The sequence below is a fragment of the Dendrobium catenatum genome, unplaced genomic scaffold (assembly GCF_001605985.2).
Source record: "Dendrobium catenatum unplaced genomic scaffold, ASM160598v2 fragScaff_scaffold_53, whole genome shotgun sequence".
Taxonomy (NCBI): domain Eukaryota; kingdom Viridiplantae; phylum Streptophyta; class Magnoliopsida; order Asparagales; family Orchidaceae; genus Dendrobium; species Dendrobium catenatum.
In genome coordinates this window covers 560,106-566,653 of record NW_021318515.1, presented here as the reverse complement: position 1 = coordinate 566,653, position 6,548 = coordinate 560,106, and positions in this window count along the sequence as shown.

Sequence of the window (6,548 nt, the reverse complement as noted above, 5' to 3'; positions counted from 1 at the left end):
ATATATATATATATATATATATATATATATATATATATATATATATATAAATTAAACCCAACGCTAAATTAGTCCTCTTGAAAATTCTAAACTTGAAAGACAGCGCAACTACACTCACAGAACTCACGCACCAACATAGCGCTCCCGTGTAGATTTCCATGCATGCAGGAAATTTCACAAGGGTCATTGATAGGTTCTTAATCATGTAAAACTTTGCATTATTACACTATGTCCCTAAAATTGTTCATGCTTTATCTTGTCACAAAGAAGGAATACCACATTTTGTAATATTCTAAGATAAATGAAACATAATGTGAATGAATCTGATCCCCATTTCCTCATAAGTCATATCATAACTTTTATAAGGTGAATCTCCAAAGAATCCTTTCACTTCAAGCCTTCTTATCTTTTCTTCTTTAAGTCATATTATAAGATGAAAGATATTAATAACATAGATTCAGCAATTCTTGATAGATCAAGTTCAGGTTATCATAGCTTAATCAAGCTTTAATTTCCTTTTAATAGTCATTTTTATAATTAGATCGAGGATTCATGTTCTCTTATAGCTTATTGATATACAGATCTAGGCCTTTTTAATGACTTAGAAAATAATATTCAAAATTATATTCCTTCTTTAAGGTTGCTTGAGACCTTGATTCTATTATTGGATCTTCTTCATTTAGCGTAAGAATACTCCTCTTAAAGGTTGCTTCATGTTATTAAAAAGTTACTGATCCTTCCTTCTCTCTCTTTGAACTTAGCAAGATTGGGTGAATCAATTTTTGAGGTTTCTATAAAATTAAGTATTCGATTTCATTTAGCATAAACAAAGAGATGTTTTTGAACTAGTTATGCACCATGGCTTCTCTAAAATTCTTATATTCTTCTCAATATCATTCATCAGCATTTCATGTGACTAGGCTTAGTTTAGGACATCTTTTTAACAACTTTTTTAAGGAGTGTTTAATAAAAAAAAAATTGTGAACAATAAATTTTGTATTAAAAAGTTGTTTTAGAAAGCAGTAAGGAAGCTGTCCCAAATGAAACATAAAAATATAAGAATGAACAAAATGATGGAAAATACAAGTTTATAAAACTGATGCATCAATGTATGAGTGTATAAACACTAGAGGTGCAAAACAGTCAAGCTCAACTTGTTAACGAGTTCACCAGTTGAGATTATCAAGCTTCGAGCTTGAGTAGAATTTCGAGCTCATTGGATTATCGAGCTCGAGTTTGATCCTCAAGATACTCGGCTCAATTACTCATTGAACTGCTCAAGTGCGGAATCAGTACCACGAAAGGCTGAATTGTTGTGGTGAGCTTGGGCACAGAAGGTAGAATTGAGGGGGTGAGCTTGGATGTAGAAGGCTGAATCAGAAGTCGTAAATCAAAATTGCGGGGGCAGGCTCAGACATGGAAGGAGGAATTGCGGAGGGCGGAGGCGGGCCGTGGACACAAAATTGGAGATCGAACTTCGAAATCGAGCCGCTCGACGAATAAATTTTTCAATGGCATGCACGAGTTGAGCTTGAGCTCGTGATTTGGCTCGCGAGTAGTGCTCGAGTTAGTCTTACTTGAGCTCTACTAGACTTATTTGCACCCCTGATAATTAGTAACTACAACATGATTAACATGCTTAAAACAGGTTTTCTTGAACTTACCTGATAATCATCTGCATGATTAGAGTTCTAGTGTTCAAGCAACAAAGTAGTGGAGGAGTGAATCTTCATAAACTAAGAAACTTCGGAACTTGGTAACTCTAAGCCTTGTCTTTAGTCACTAACAACCATTCTTTGTAGTTAATGGGACAGTTGCATTGATTAGATGAAGTTAACATATCATTTAGAAAGAAGAGATAAATAAAATTAGAAGCAGCAAGTTCAATAAATAAAAAAAAGTAAATTTATAAAAGATAAAAGAACAAAAAATGAATCATATTATATATTTCTCTTAAAGCCATTTTTAAGATTTAGGCTTCATTTGGGGCGGCTTTTTAGTATAATTTTTTTAATTTTTGCACTAAAAAGTTGTTTTATGAAACAGTAAGAAAGCCGTCCCAAACGAAGCCTTAAACATTTTCGAAGAAAATGATGCATAACTCCCTCTCTCTCTCTCTCTATATATATATATATATATATATAATTAAGATATTTGATTGATGAATACAAAGATTAGGATATTTAATTTGAATTCAAATTATAATTTTAGTATTAAACAAATTAATTCTTTCTGTTATAGATAAATTAATTAGTTCTTTATAGTTAGCAGAATAAATTTTGCATATGGGCTAAACTAATCATCATCAACCTCTCGTTTATTGTTGTATGTAGTGTAGAATTACACAATATGACTGTAGAAGAAAGAAAAACAAGGGAGGAATACATAGAATAGGAGTTATATACCCTTACTATCTACAGCTTAATCATTCATTATGGTACAACCCCTTGTCAACTTTCATTTTATTTATTACAGGCTTTTTCCATTTCAAGTCTTCAATGCTTCAGCTATAGAGAGAAAGACTAATGGGATAAAATATTGAAAGAGAGAGGGAGGAATGACTTTCCATTGCGGACGGAGTGATGAAAAACTGATTGTTTTACAGCTTAACATAGCAACAAGTTCGCCAACGAGGAAATCTACTCTAATTTTGATAATTCTTCATTTTAAAGTTATTTCTTCATCAGAGAAGCCATCAACACATTTTTCTAGAAACATGAAAAACATCAATGATTCTTTTTCCCCTTTGTTCTTCTCTCGCGACTCAAGATCTCGAGCACAACTCTCGTTTTCCCTTCGCTCCTCTCTCATCACCCCTAAATGGAGACCGACCATGGCAGACATTTATGTCTTCTAAGCTCTAAGGGTCATGTTATTTGCATTCTTAATTTTGATCTTACAGCTTCTCTTGGCTCCGGTAATGAAACGACAAACCAAATTATTTTAATGTATTCTAACATTCCAAATGAGATGAAAAACAAAATTATTTTAATTTAGAGGCCCCAGTTGAATAAAATTTCTGGGTGATGATTGCTGAAATGGTTAGCAGGAACGATAATGATTGCTGCAGTGAAGAAATGGAGCAGAAGTTGGTCATGGAGGAGCTGTTTATAATGATGGCACTAACACCTCCCCTCAAGATGATAAATCGAAATGGATAGTCAGTTTGTCCTTAAGATGTCGGAAGTGAAGTATAGCTAATGGTTTAGTCAGAATGTCAGCTTGTTGGTCTTGAGAGAATATGTGATTTTCGTAGGTACAACAGCAGATTGTTGGAGAGCAAAGGCTGTGATTTTCGTAGGTACAGCATAGTGACGGTGTGGATGAATTAGCTCTGAAATAGCATCTGTGATCCTGTACAGGTGTTGTGGAGCCGCAAGCCAACTGATCACATGTTTGCTTAGCTTATCATATAGGACATATCAGTTATCATTGGGGCAGTAAAACACTCAGCAAATACAAATAAGAAAAAAATGCAGTGGAAAGAAATAATATCGGGATTTAACATGAAAACATTCAAAAATGGGAAAAAACGTCAGAGCCACACCACACCAAGAAATTTACTATAAAAATTTGGGAGAAATAATACATCTATCTTCTCTCTCACTATATGATTGTCTCTCTTCACCCTTATATCATTCTCATACGAATAAATATACAAGACTGAAAGAAAATTGTCAGTTATCTCGCAGTGCCACGTTTCTCAACTCTCTGACTCCTATCTACAAGACAACGCCACAACATTGGGGTTTAAAGTGCTGCAACGTTCCCTTGCAGCACCACAACATTGGGTTTGGAGCGCCGCAGTGCTTTCCTCTTTGCTAACCTGTAAGTAGCATTATAGCATCACGTCGCTCGGGTACACAGTGCCACAGTGCTTGAGTGCACAATGCCACAATACTGTACGTATGACTGTACATGAATTTTTTTTTTTCAACTATAATGAACCTGAACCCATGCAGGGGGAGGACCCTAGCCCTGACAAATTTAATCGATGGAATTGAGGTCCAAGGTAAAAATGCAACCCCAATTGATCAACACAATTAGAATATTCCACACTAAACTAACCCAAAAAAGCCGCGAGTATTTATTTCTTGAGACACTATGAGATAAATGCAGATCTAATAAAATCACTATATCCTATAGTAGATTTCTAATAAGTAGAATCATTGACCCAATCGATATCAAAGTAATTGTAGAGTTATTTCTAGTTTATTTCAAGTTGAGCATATTTAAGAAATCCTTCCATTTCAAAGAATAAGTTAGGTCTAAGCCTTAGAATCTCATCTCATTAAGTTTTGTTTAAGAGGAATTATGCGAAATAATTTTAAAATAAAAATTCCCCATGATCTCATGCATTTCTCTTTTCATTTCTCCCTCCACTTTTTTCTAACCAAACAGAGCCTTAGCAATGTCATAAATCTGATTGGAGGCAACTTAACATTACGTAATCCTCTTTTGTTTAATTAAACCGATTATTAAATATGGTTTCTCCTCATATAATAATTTCGAATCTGTCAACGCTAAGGTTTTTTTTTATTAATAAGATCGTTAAATATCTTTAATGTTTGAGATGGTCAAGCCTTTTATTATAATCTCGCCATTATAATCAACACAGTAATCCCTTACGACTATATATTAATATTTTGCTCATCAGAATTCTAGAAGGAAGTTAAATATAATGAGTTGAAACTTATAATTAGGTCAAGCATTCAGGATAACCAGGCAAGAAACCAGGCCATGATAAGGGAAGATATCAAGATATTATATGAAATTAAGGCTTCGTTTGGGACGGTTTTAATTTTTGTTGCTTCTTAAAGCAGCTTTCTAGTACAAAATTTTTAATTATTGAACTAAAAAACTGCTTCAAGAAGCAGCAAGAAAGCCGTTCCAAACGAAGCCTAAGGCTTCATTTGGGACGACCTTCTTAATGCTTCTTAAAGCAGTTTTTTGGTACAAAAAATTTTAAACTAAATTTTTGGTACTAAAAAGTTACTTTAAAAAGCAACAAGAAAGTTATCCCAAACAAAACTAAGTTGTAGAGAGCAATAAGAAATCATTAATGAATCTTATCTAAGGCTTTGTTTGGGACTATTTTTTTATTGCTTTTTAAAGCTTTGCAATAAAAAAATCGTCCCAAACTAATCGTAAATGAAACCTAAATGATCTTTGACATGACTTCTAGTATTCATTATGTCAAATCTCATAAAGCTCAAGACACCTCACGGCTAGCTAAATGCTAACATATAATGTAAAGTGTCACAACATAGTTTCTATATGAACTTATAGAGTACATTTCTTATTGCTACAATGGATGCATACACTTGCCAATTCACTCATTGCTACCAAAAGAGTCATAGTTTAAAAAATCTCCATACATTAGGGCATTTTTGTAGTCAATTACTCTTCTTCTCTACGAATGAATCACAAATATTCAAACACAACCAAGGGTTGGAAAACCTAGTCGAACCGATCGGTTCAACAGATTCAACTAGTAATCAATTCTCAGCAAGTCTACTTCATGTTAAAATATTTGTTAATAAGAAGGGGGACGAATAAGTTGTTAGTTCAAGACGTGAACTGATTGGAATTTACTGAATTGCCCAGTCCATTTCATGTTGAAATCATCATCATTCAATTTTAAATGGACTACAAGAAATAAATATATATACATGTAATTTAAAATCTAATTAAATTTCCTCAATGAAATTTTAGAAACCCTAACACCTCAAATTCTCAATTGATTTCACCGATTTGCTAGTTTTATTCAATCCCTCAACCCTTCTACTATTTTATTATTGTTCTATAGCCTCACCTTTATTCCTCTGCCTTGCCTCCATGTTCTCTTAATACGATGAGGGAGGGTGGGGTTGATGCTCCAGTTCTCCCTGACCTTGTGCTGCTTCCGTCTGTCCCTATGGCTTTGGATGGTAATGTTGGTGTTAAGTCTATTGTGCACGATTTACTTGCGCTTTCTAATTGTCATATTTCTCTTGTTACTATTTCTTCTATTTTGCCTTCTCCCCTGGTGGTTTGGTTGAATCGGTTGCTGTGATGGATTCCCCTATTTACCATATTAATGTCGGGTTGGTTCAATCCTCTCCTGTTCTCCCCCCTGATGTTAATGCACTTGCTGATATTTTTTGTCTTGAAGTTGATGGAGAATTGGTGGTGTATGGTGGAGTGGATAGAGTTGTTTCCCCTAATGTGGCTCTTGCCACTGTTGTTGTGTCTGATTTTAATTGCTGTGTGAAAATATTAATGGTAGTCCTAGTTTTGTGGATGATGAGATTTTGGCTATTGGCGAGTCTGCCTATTAGGTTGGTAGTGGTGTAGAAGCTTTGGCTATTGTTGGGGAGGAAATTAAGTGTGGCGGCGCCTCTTGTGGAGGTGCCTATTTCGGTCATCTCAAATGCGAATTTGTTTGTCCATCCTAATTCTGTTAGGTGGCATTGTGATTGGTTGCATGATGATATGTCAGTTGTCAGTGGGGATGATGATTCTATCCTCGAAACGAGTTCGCTCGATAAGTTTGTTTTGCAACGTAA